This window comes from Delphinapterus leucas, chromosome 16, assembly GCF_059928025.1.
Source record: "Delphinapterus leucas isolate spDelLeu-1000000601 "Yukka" chromosome 16, BTC_Dleu_Yukka2, whole genome shotgun sequence".
In the NCBI taxonomy this organism is placed as follows: Eukaryota; Metazoa; Chordata; class Mammalia; order Artiodactyla; family Monodontidae; genus Delphinapterus; species Delphinapterus leucas.
This window is the reverse complement of record NC_143144.1, coordinates 70,025,867-70,038,762: the sequence shown is the minus strand read 5'-3', so window position 1 is coordinate 70,038,762 and position 12,896 is coordinate 70,025,867.

The window sequence follows — 12,896 nt, the reverse complement described above, 5'->3', positions numbered from 1 at the left end:
AGAGCCAGGACAGAAGGGTCTCAGTGGAGGGTCCCATGTTAGGGTGGTCTTGACCTCACTAGAGTCTGGACTTCCACGTGGCAGGGGCCACTGCTGGGGTGGGTGGGATTCTAGCCACTGCCTCCTCAGGCCGAGGCCCAAGGCCCAGGAGGACCCCGCAGAGCAGGGGCAGAAGGGCGGGCTCTCCGCACCATTCCTCTAACTCATCCTTACCAGCGTTCTCCTCGAACCTGCCCTTTCCCTCCAGCGGGGAATAACGAAAATATTTTCCTGAATGGCCATACTTTATGGCTGACTCAGACTCTTCTAGAGCTAGTATTAATGGGAACCCAGTGAAACTGCAGCAGGAAGAGGAACAAAAGTGTTCTCACTCCCCAAGATGGAACTCCAAAATACATTTTGAGCAGAAAAACCTATTTGAATGGTTCCTCCTGCCTTAAAAAACACAATAAAAACCATATAGTCATTGCGGTATCATTAAAAACAGCAACGACAACTCAAAGCCGCATGTTCCCATGTTTTGCAATTTTGCAGTGTGCAGTATGGCAGGGGAAAAGCAAGAGGACCTCTTGACTCCAGGATGTCAAGTTCTAAGTTTTCTATGGTTCAGTGTTTTTTTTTTTTTTGCGGTACGCGGACCTCTCACTGTTGTGGCCTCTCCCGTTGCAGAGCACAGGATCCGGACGCACAGGCTCCGGACGCACAGGCTCAGCGGCCATGGCTCACGGGCCGAGCCGCTCCACGCCATGTGGGATCTTCCCGGACCGGGGCACGAACCTGTGTCGCCTGCATCGGCAGGCGGACTCCCAACCACTGCACCACCAGGGAAGCCCCAGTGTGTTTTTTAATGATAAAAAAGAATGACACCAGATTTTTGGAAAATGGGGAAAATGACATATTGATTTTATTTTCCCCTTTCCTTTACATGACCTCACAACATCTCCTAATGACAAGAACCAGCCTTCAAGTCCGGTTCTGAAGTTCAACTCGAGTTTGGAAGATAAGATGGAGACCTCGCACTTCACGTCTTTGGAAGAGAGAGGATGGAGAAAGAGGAGGAAAGGAGGTGGAGAGAGAAAGGGCTGCTGTTAGCAGAGGCGGGCAAACCAACCAGCAGCAGGGAATGTTACATCTGGCAGTGACTCCAGGTGCGATACGTCCAGAGGTTCTCAAGCCTTTAATTGATTTGTTTATTTTAAGCAGTAGACCCCCCCCTCCCTTTTTTTCCCCAAGAGACATTTTAGGCAAAAGCCCAGTATCTAAAACAGATTAAAGTGGTACCTCCCAAAGCCCCATCCCTTGGCATTTCTCCAGCCTTCCTCTTCCTCCTAAACACCTCAGGCTCCTCAATCCACCATCTACAAACCACAAATCTAACCCAACTTCTGAATATGCCCATGAGGGAACTGAGAGACAGAGGAAGTAATTCATCGGAGAAGATTTGGAAGGTTTCTCTAAGATCATGTGGTAAAGACCTAGCAGAGACAGAACTAGAAACCTGGAAATGAAGTGAGGTAGGGGCAAGCGGTAGTGAAGGTGGTGATGAAAGAACCGACCACGAGATGACTTTGAAGAGAGTGATGGTGTGGATTGTGCAGCGCTCCATTCCCGGAGGCTGGAGACCCCACAGGCTTCCCACGTTCCTTGCCTGCTTTTACAGGCTGCTCCGGTTCCAATATCCCTCTCGAGTTCAAGGCTTATAGGGATCAGTCCACGTGTGGATGGTTACAACTTATACATTTGACCCTCAGCAAAAAGGTCAGTCACCTTAGGAAGCCTTCCAATCATTAGTTTAGAGCAAATTTGTTGCATACAATCCCCCACTCTCGTTCTACACCCATCACAGGCATTGCTAATCAATTGCAGCACCTTTTCCTGGTGAACCTACATACAACCTCAAAACTGTTTCCAACAGAGCACACCAGGCAGCCATCACCAGTTAATCAGGAGCTGGCCCTTAGGATGAAATCTCTTTGTTCTTCCTGGTTCGTGGCTGTGAAACCAGACTCATTGTCTCTTGTCCTTTGGCATCATGACCATGTGCTGTGACAGCCTGTATATACCTCAGAGGAGAAGCCTGGAACTACATTTCCCAGAATCCCTTTCTTTGTACAGCTCTGAGTTCGAGTCCTCCAGTGAGAGGCACTCCTGCAAGAACCGGGAGGTGGAGGAGAAGGAAAATGTCATTCCCTGGCAGTAGCTGCAGCTAGACGCCTGGGCAAAACTCAGATTCTTGAGAATTGCATGCTCTGTGTGATTCAAGCTGTGAATCCAGTGGCAGCCACTGCTGAGATTCCTAGATCCTTTGCTGCTTCTAGGTGAGCTACTGTAGATCGCCTGCCTCTGGCAGCTGCTGGCCTGACCTTTCCTCCCCCAGCCCTTCCAGCAGTCGTGCAATTCTCCAATTCTCTGAATTGGAACGCTTCCTATTTATAATACCTAGAGTGGCTTCTGTTTTCCTGTACCCACCCCACCGCCACACACACAGCTATAATAACATTAACACCTTGAGGGCAGGGAACAAAACGTGGCAACAAGATGGACCTGCCCCACCTTGCTAAACACGAAACATGGATTCTTGTTGAGTTTAGCCTTCCTGTTTTCTATGCTGTTGCTGTGGGCCACCTACACCGAATGCAGAGAAGGAAGCAATGGGATGGTGAGTTCCAAAGAAACAGAATAATGGCATCATAGAACTTGGAGCCGGAAGGACCTTTGTACAGAAACAAATGGGTTCTTTTCATTTTACTGATGGGAAAAACTGAGGCCCAGAGAGGAGAGTTACAGACAGTTCATCCCAGAGCTGGGGCTGGGAGCCAAGCTTGCTCACCTGGACTAGTTTTCTTCCTTGGCCCCCAGGGTCTCAAACAAAGGGATTCATATAAACTTGCAAGTAAGGCGCAGCCAAGCTGAAATGTATCCCATAAGAGGCTGGCCACTTTGATGTGAGGTAGTAAACACCTGGCCATAGAGGGAAGCCGAGGTGAGTGGAGTGATCGGGCGTGAGTTCCCTACTCTGCTCAGGGGAGGGGAAAGCAACGAGGGGCAGGTCTCACAACAGCAGGAGTATGAAAACCACATTGCCCTAATCCTAACCCTATCACGGAAACCTTATCACGTTTCTGCCTATTAACAACTCATCTTACAGAAATCCTTGTTTCTGTATCCAATTGTTGGAAAACATGTCAGGGAATTACAATTAACTGTGTTAATTGCAATCATCCTTTTGCTGCCACTGGCCTCGGGGCCGTGGGCTGCATCAGATCAGATTCCTAGTAGCAAGCCACTGATTTAGCAGAGAGAATTTTTTGGAAAGCTGTTGGGAAGTGACAGAATTACCAGGAAGGCAGGAGGAGAACTATGTTTAGAAACTGTGCCCTAGACAGTGGATGCCCTCCCCCCCACCCCGGGATGCTGCAAAACCCTGGGTGCGTGAGCGCCCTCCACTGCCTGGGCCCTGGATGCTACATCCCCTTCTGGTGCTGGTGCCTCTGAAAGTGGCTGTGCCTGCCATGCGTGCTCTCAGGATGAATTCTTCCTCTATTTTGAGATGCCAGCTCCAGATTCATCTCTGCTTGGGGCATCTGGAGACGCCAGATGCCCACTTTTCCCTGACCCCTGGCAGGGAGAGCAGTCCTCTGGCAGGCTCTGATGCTGGGCAGTCATGTGACCAGTGACCATTGCAGGTTCCGTCTTGGTGCTGGGGCTTCAGAGGCTCCTCTTCTATCAGTCTAGTACCACTTCCTCTAACCCAGATGCCTGAGAGCCCACATTAATGGGGTTTCTCTGGACTTACGGCTTTGCCTCCTGTTAAAGTATAAAGACCAAGTCTTTCCATCACTTTCTCCTCAGTGTGAATGAACAGCAGTTGGGTTATTTCCCAGGACACCCCCACCTAGCTCTTTTATACGGGGTGCCCCACTAACATTTTTGTGAACCTCGCCTTATGGTGGACTGTCCCCCACCCGGTCAGCTCTTGGGGGAACCACCCTTGCTTCCCTTGAGGTGAGGGCCTAGGTGGGGAGAGCCTCACAGTGGCAGGTCCCGGGAGGACCCAGTCTGCCTTTGCTTTCCCCTAGGAAAGTCCTGGGCGAAGACTGCCCCACTGAGGAAGCAGTGAGTTCAGGAGGATGTGCCTACACGTATCCTCCTGAACACTTTTCTGAACCTTTGGCAGCTAGGTTTGGTGGCCACACATCCCCGCCATCACCACCCCGACTGGCTGCCAGTTTCTGTTTACATACATTTCCTAGGTGCCAGGCGTCGCGCTAAGTATCTAACCCAAATTAGCTCATTGAATCTCCTCCCCTTAACAAAGAAGACAGCTGTGGCCTGAGCCACACAGCCAGCACGGGGCTGGGATTTGAACGCATGCAAAGCCCAGTCCTAGGCTCTTTCCCCCAAACACAGCTCCCCTCTCCACCCCTCCCCCACATCGTACACAAGAAAATATAAAATCATCTCCTGCTCACTTTCCCTCCAAGGCAGATGTTCTGAGAACCAGCTAATTCTTAGGGCACCTGGCCCGCCTGACCACTCAGGGTGCCAACACTCCCGGCAGGCAGACAGCGGGGCAGCTGCCCTGGGGTCTCTTGGTGGGTAGAGAGGGAGGGACAGAACCTCACCGAGTACCCGTTACATTCCATGGAGGCACCAGGCGCTTTTCATATGCTGGCATCGTGGAAATAAATGAACCAATCAAATGAGAAAAGCAAAGGCTATTTTTTCAGAGCTATAGCAAGGGAGTCAGCCACCATCAGTTGCCTTTGGCAGAGACTCAAAGGCAGGCAGAGGGGTGGGCAAGCTTTAGAGCGGAAAAGAGGAAGCTTCACGTGTGCCTGGTGGGAGGCTGTTGGCCTGGGGAGGCTGGAGGCAGCTAAATGGAAGGGGGCATCCTATCCTGTGTGATGGGTGAGGGGTGCATATTTGGCTTTCTCCGGTTGGTCCTAAGTTGGAAACAGGGACAAAAATTAAGGAAGCTGTCAGTTACTAATCGAGTCGTGGTCATTTGGGGCCCATTGTTACAGAAGTTATTGTTTAGCTTCCCGGATTGTCGCTGGACATAGCAGGCTGGCTTCTGCAAGGCTGACTTACAGCAGGCTGGCCTCCCAGGTTGGTTAGTATAGATGAGGGGTTGCTGCGGGTTACAAGCCCAAGTTCTACTTTTATGTGTGATCCGGCCATTGTCTGTTTGTTCTTTCAGTCTCTCAGCACTTAATCCCCGCAGCAGCCTATCTTACAGATGAGGAAACTGAGGCCCAAGGAAGTCAAATAACGTGGCCTCAGCTGGGATGGGTATGGGAAGCCAGGCCTGCCTGATCCCTGATTCCAAGTTTGTCTCCCCCTTTAATCCATCCCCACACACCAGCCAGGGGTCCTTAAAGACAGAAATCAGCTGGCCTCATTCCCTGGCTTAACCCCGCCCCACCCACCCCGCCCCGTGCTGCTTCCCCTTTCTCTTAGAATAAGATCCAGCCTCCATCTGAGACCCACAAGCCTGCAGATTCATCCCCGCCCACATTTGGGGCCTCAGCTGCTCTCCCTGGGTTCCTCCAGACTCTGTTCCAGGCCCCAGGGCACCTCCCCTGCAGGCCTCCTGAGACCCTGCTTCCTCTCGCCAGGGCCTTTCTGCTCACCTTCCCCCGCCTGGAACTCCTTCCCTGGTCCTCAGCACCCTTCAGAGCACACTCAGGCGTCACCTCCTCTAGCCTAAGCAGCTACCCTCACAGGTCAGGACCCCGTCACCCCTCCTCACCCCATGGCACACCCCACCTTCAAACGATATGGGCTTTCAGTTTGTGGACGGTCTGCCTCCCCTCCCAGGCAGAGCTCCGTGAGGACGGGGCACTGACCCCCACTGTTCCCATGTGGTCTCAGTGTCCGGCCCACAGTAGGTGCTCAATAAAAACCTTGCAAATGAATGAGTGAGTGGGTCTTTGACTCCTTCCTCCGCGGCCCATGACTGAGGGAGAGGGTGACACATAGAGCAGCCTCAGGCTGCGACTACAGTGGCTGCCCGTAGCCCCTCTCTTTGGGGTGAGCTGGCCAGCGACTCAGCAAGCAGCCCTCAGGGGAGAAAGTGGGGTGCTCCCAACAGCAGGCGCCCACAGTAACTGAGGGTCACATGCAAAATGGACGGGCTGGGTGATTTATTGGATCGTGTCAAATACTTGTGTCGATTCTCCAACTCAGCTTTACCAACATTCCCATGTCTCAGTCCATGAAGTGAGGCTCAGGGAGGTTAAGGAAGTCGTCTGAAGCCCCCGGCTAGAGAGGGGTTGAGTTGGGGTTTACCCCAGGTCTGATGGCCTTCACAGCAACGTCCCTCTGCCGGCAGCATGGGGCACCTGTCAGGAATTCCACCGCCGCCGCCGCCGTTGCCGCCGCCCCTCACTTCAGCCTGCTGTCACCTGGCGGGGGCTAATGGTGGGTTGCTGAGTTCCTCCCCCTCCCCTGCCCCGTTCGATGGGATTATGAGGGCGTCTCTATGTGGTTTCAACAAAATAGTGGACACGCTAAATACAGATTAGATGAGGAAAGAAAATCTGTGCTATGAGAGCATTGCCAGCCCTAATCTCTGCAACATACATGACCTGACATTATACAGTATAAGCACTTTTCATCTTTCAGTCACTCAAATATGCTTCCCTGCAGGTACCACATCTGGGTGTTTGTTCAGCCTGTCTGGCCAGAGGGCTCAGCTCCCTGGGACCCCCTGGCAGCTGTCTACGGTGGGCTCTGGGCTCTGGCTCTAACCCCAGGACGACTCAAGATCTGTCCAGGGAACTACTTGAGGACTGGCTTCCCTACCTGGGCCTCACTTGGAAGCAGAATGAACAGGGCAAGGAAGGGTTCTGGCCTCGGAGGCTTGGCCTCAGCCCTCCTGGGTCTGTCCTCGCCCAGGGCAGGGCTGCACCAGGCCCCGTGAGCACACCTGAAGAGTCCCGGGCAGGGGGAGAAGCACCCAGTGCCCACGGCCAAGTCACCTAACCGTGTGCCTGGACCTTAGCATCGGAGGGCCGAGAGTACGTTACACAAGCCCAGCCTCCAGCCCTCAGCCCGGGCCCGGACTGGGCCGAGCGCTCCCGCACCCAACACCCCCCGGCCCTCTCCCTGTCCGTCTCCACTGCCATCCTCAGATGGTTTCATTTCATGATGACCCTGATGCAAATTCAGATGGCGGATCTGACACTACTGCTTCAAAGGCAAAACGCAAGTCCCCATAATGCCCCCAAATATGACTTCAGGAATATCTGTGGCTGGGAATCATCTACAGGTCTCTAGGGACATGGCTATGACAGAGCCGGGTGTCCCGTGTCCCCAAGACCAGCAGCTGCTCCTGGGAGCCATTCTCCTTACAGCCGTCCAGGCCAAGCCCTCCTATTTTGCAGATCAGCAAACTGAGACCCAGGGGGGAGAGCGACTTGCTCAGGGGCCATAGCTGGGGTAGAGCCGGGAGCAGAACCCAGGATTTCTGAGGCCCAGGGTGTGCTCTGTCCCTGACGACTGGTGGCTCTGGGTTAGAAGGGGATGGCGGGGTCCTACCCAACAGCACCTGGAAATCAGGGAGACTACGGGGTCGTGACCTTCAGGATCCACCTCAGTAAGATGGAAAATGAAGGAGTGTCTTTGTGATCTCCTTAACCGCTCCCGTGTGAAACCTTCCACCCTCTCCCCACCAGTTCTTGATCTCTGTCGATCCCATCTCCAGCAGCAGACTTTTTCTGAGACTGTTTATTTACCTGGAAGTAGCAATGGCCAGTAGCCACAGCTCAGATTATGGCGTCTACTCTAACTCGGGGATAAAGCCGGGATGGTGGCATCCCCGGATCAGCCTGAAACCACTGCTCTCCTGACCCCCTTTGATATCCCACCTGTCCATAGTTAAGTGCATTCCATCTTGCCACTGAAAATGGACTCTCATATTAGGTCAACCATGGGAAGAGACAGACTCAAGTCACGCTACACATGGCCTGATTCCAAACTTGAACTCTTGTTGGTTTGCGCTGATGTCACCCAAGCAAGGTTTGACATGAAACTACAACAGAACACTGGGGGGAGCTTGCTGTGAGCGTGGAGGAGATGAAAGCTGAAGTTCTATAATACAGTTTTATAATACTGGAGCGGCGGGCACAGGACCAGAAGTCAGGACACTGTGCTATTCTTGGCGCTGCCATTAGTTTGCTATGTGCCCTTGGGTAGGTCACTTCCTCTCTCTGAGCCTCAGTTTCCTCATTTTATAAAACCAAGGGGAGGATATCTGAGGCTCCTCCTTTCACTTCTAAAGAGCCCATGGTTCTAGCTTGGTCCCCGGCATGGGTGAAGAAATCAAAGACTTGGTTTCATTTCATAACCTGGGCCCCTCAGCACTTCCCAGTTGGGTCTGGGAACAAAACCAGGCACACACTCACCAAGCTAATCTGAGTTTCGGGGAGGCGGCCAGCAGCCTCGGCTGTTGGAAACTTCACCCAAGAAGAGGGCAGGGTCAGATGCAGGCTGGACAGAAGCTTAGTCCTGCAGCGCAAGTGCTGTGATGGGCACTGAGGCATCGATGTGTATTCACGCTGGAGCCTCAGTTTTCCGAGGCCCAAGTTTCATTAGCTGCCATTCTTGATCAGTGGGAAACAGCGACAGCAGCAAACAATAAGGTCCATTTGCTGACAATTTCCATCGTTTGTGGCATTTAATTAGCATAATTGACCTGGATTGAAACTTTTTCTCCACCTGAATTTCAAAATACATCACTGCTCTCCCACCCCAATATATCTGAGAAATTTTCTTTATTTTTTTTTAAATGAGGTTTTAACTAAAGCCCAATATCAAAACACTATATAATACTTTTATCTCATTGAAGACATTTGACGCTTATTAAAATATTATAGCTTTAAGGCTTATTTTGATTTTTTGCCCAAGAGTATATGCAAAGCCTTGCTACTCAGATAATAACAAAGAAAGCTTAAACATGAAAAAAACACATGAAAGGTAATATGTTCCCCATTAGTCCCAGTATCATTTCCCCAGGATTACTGCTTTCCAAATATAGCATTAGTTTAAAAATAAAAGGCCGTTTACAGTAATGGGACACTTGCTACTACTCTGGAGCATATGCGCCCTGCAAGGGGCTAGCACCACAGCTTCATGGAACAGGGACTGTGGGGGAAAGGGCTGGCTTAAAACCCTCCAGCAGTCTCCTCCAAGGCGCCCCAGACAGGCCACCCGCCCTGACCCAAGGGCCTCTTTCAGAACTGCTTTTTTGTGTATTGTTTCTTCCAGAGATGAAAACATTTTGGAATCTGGCAAATAATCAGTTGGGCACCACCCACGAAGAGGGGCGACGTCCTAGAACTCGGCATTCTGGCTTCATGTATGGGAGACAGCGTGGCTGCCGTCCATGGGAAAGGGGTCCTTTTGGATTTGGGGGTCGCTTTTGTCCTGGGAGATCCAGGGGTGACAAACTCTAGATGGGAAGATTTAAATCATTCAGGAAGCCCATGGGTGATGTGCAAAAGCTTGGTTTATTTGTCCCAGACGTGGAATTTTTTTGCTAGGGATAGCTCAGGCCCATTTGCAGTTGGATGAACTAATCTAGCTAAGGGCAGCACAGCTGTGTACAGAGCAGGGCTCTCTCAAACGGCAGCGAGGGCCACTGCAGTTTGTATCCACAGGCTGGCCTGTGCCGAGTACCCACCGGAAGCCACCAGCCTGCTGAGGGCCCCTGAAGGGACTCATGTTGCACGTTTGCTATTTTGGTCCAACAATGCAGGCCCCTTCCGGTTTCAGGAGCCAGTCTCCTGGCACTCATCAAGCGCCCGGCTTCGAGAGGCTTCCGAGAGCCAGGGAGCAAGCTTCCAGCCTGAAGGGAGGGCGATGTGCTCCTGGTTTTAAATCCCCAACTAAATGCCAACCATACCTTGTTGTCAGCAGAGAGGGGAAGATCAAGAGGCAGCGATGGGAGAGAATGGAGAGGTGGTAACAAGGGCTAAAATTTATTGCCCCGAAGCTTGCATTCTGACTCAGAGGAGGCGGCGCTGCAAACTGGGCCAGGGGCTCTGCTGCACCAGGCACCGCCTCTGTCACAGGGCAGGTTCCTTGCGTGGAGCCAGTTACAAGTTGGTCAGGGGTGGGGTGATGTTTCTACGTCCATTTTGGGACGTAGCCCACCTGACGTCATAATTTGGACCCCATTATCTGGCCTCCTCTCGTTACTGCTCTCAGGCTCCAAATTCCTCCTTTAGGCCGAGAACTGCTCATTCCCCTTTGCCCTCCTAGTCCAGTGGCTACACAGAGCGGGCAGCCAGCTCACTTGAGCTGAGATAACAAGCTCCCATGGGTGACAGTCTCCTGAAAAGACCAGCGGCCTGGGGGCGGAGCCAGTTCTGTAACCGCGATGACTGCTGCCCTTCGCTGAGCACTTACTACTGCCCAGGTCCAGAGCTAAGTGCGCTCCGTGGTTCTCTCGTGGAATCCTCGCGTCAGCACCCTGGCCGAAAGTCATCTGGCCATGCCGACTTGCAGGGAAGGGAACTGGGGCGCGGGGAGGCTTATTCACTTACTGAAGCTCACACAGCTAGTGGGAAGCTTGGCTGGCTCCTGCGCCTGAGTCTGGCCACCTCGACAAACTGCCTCCCTTGCCTCGCATCAGCTCACCGTCCTGAGCTCCCAACAGTGGCTCCAAAGCCCCTGGGAGGGGTAGAAGATGGAGTCAGTCCCCTTAGAATAAGGCTTGACTTGGTGTCACTGCATTTTTCTAGGGACACTCCTTCCTTGGGAGGTGATCAGCATCACAGGACTTGAACATGCACCAGTAGGTACTGAGTAATTTTCTTCCAGCACTTTGATGCCCTGAGGAGAAATACAGGTGTGGAGGGGGTGGGGCCCAGATGCGATTCCTGCCCTCCAGGAGCTCACAGGGGTAGAGAAAGAAAGTAAGGAGAAAGGGCTGTATTAAGTGGCTCAAAGAGTGGCATGGTTGCAGAGGAATGTTGCGTCACAAGATGGAGGAGCTGAGATCTACCTTAAGATCACAGAGTCGTAATGATTAATCTACAGATGGGGAAAATAGAGGCGTAAAGAAAGAAAGCGATTTGTCCGGAGTCATTCAGTTGGTTTAGAACAAAGCTGGGGCCAGAACTTAGAGGTCTCCACACTCCTAGCCTCTTACTCACTCCTCTGCCTGAGTCGCTAGTGGCCGGCGAGGCAGGCAGGACGAGGATGGACGTGAGTGGGCCCTGGCAGGAGTAGAAGCAGGCGGCCAGGGGAGGGAGTGTGAGGACCCTCCAGGTACAGGAGGTGGCAGGCACGTGATGTGGGCGTGGGAACGTGGTGGGCTGGAGGTGAACAGCCTGCATTCCCCAAATTCGCTCTCACTGATGAGCACAGGATGCAGGGACTGCTGGCTTGAAGAGGGTTCTGAGGACGACAGAGAGCCAGGATCGGTTAGCAGTGTCCGCTGGGAACTCAGGGGTGGGGACAGGAGGTGATCCGGCCACATGCTTGTCATCCCTGGCATATGGTGTGTTTAAAGGACACTAACCCTGGGACTTCCCTGGTGGCGCAGTGGTTAGGAATCCGCCTGCCAATGCAGGGGACACGGGTTCGAGCCCCGGTCCGGGAAGATCCCACATGCTGCGGAACAACTAAGCCCGTGCGCCACAGCTACTGAGCCTGAGCTCTAGAGCCCGCGAGCCACAACTACTGAGCCCGTGTGCCACAACTACTGAAGCCCGCGCGCCTAGAGCCCGTGCTCTGCAACAAGAGAAGCCACCGCAATGAGAAGCCCGCGCACCGCAACAAGGAGTAGCCCAGCTGGTCGCAACTAGAGAAAGCCCGTGCACAGCAACGAAGGCCCAACACAGCCAAAAATAAATAAATTAAAAAATAAAGGCTACTAACCCGTGTTAGCTCTTCTGACCCCCTGACAGATCCTGATTGAGGGCTGGTGATGGGCGGACTTGCTGCTATTAATTTCTCTTTTGTGGACAATTTCCTGTTCACTCTGGCTCACCTGGTGCTGATCTCAGCAAATTCCCCGCATCTGTTCCATGGGACCTGTCGCCTGCCAAAGGTGGGCTGCCAGTCCTGCAGGGGAGGCAGCGGGGCCAGCCGTCGTAGGAGGGCCTAGGCAGGGGGAGAGAGCAGCTGCAGAGCTCCACAGGCCACGGAAGAGCCACTTGTGTCCTGCATTTCAAATGGGCTCCAATGGCCACTGCCGGAGATGCCGTATCTCTCCTGAGTCAGAGCCATTTCAGACTCCGTTCCCCTGTAACGAGTGAGGTTCTCCGGGAAACATTTCCGCATTGGACGTGAGGGCTGTCCAGGTAAGGCAAGAGGACAATCTAAAAGCCAGAAGTTATGACTTTTGATCTAAGCGTTGGCTTTGAAATATTCAAAACTCCCCTGGAACGCACTTGGGTCAGTGCTGTCCTTCATTTTTCCGAGAAAGGGAAACAGTAATTTGGACACGAGGAGCCTCTGGGCGGTGTGGGGGGCTGGGACATCCGTGGGGTCCTCTGGCTAAAGCAAATGGAGGTGCAGGTGGAGCCTAAGTGCACAGAGGCCGAGGGGGCTCAGGTGGGGTACCAGCCCCCTTGGTCTAAATTCCCCATGGCCCCTCTCCAGCCAAAGCAAGAGCCCGGGGCCAGCCGGCCGGTAGCAGAACGAGACTTCCCGGGTTGGTAGTCCTTTTCACGTTTCACGTGTTCTATTTCCCCACCTCTGAGTGTAATCTGACCTACCAGCGTGGAAGGCTTTGGGGGTTTTGAACTTGCCCTACATCAAATACACCCCCTCCTGCACTCAGGAGAAAACCCCAGCCACTCGGCTGCGGACTCCGAGGGCATTTGATTGTCTAGAACACATCAAACAGCCCAAGTCTTCCTTGTAAAAGTTTTACAAGA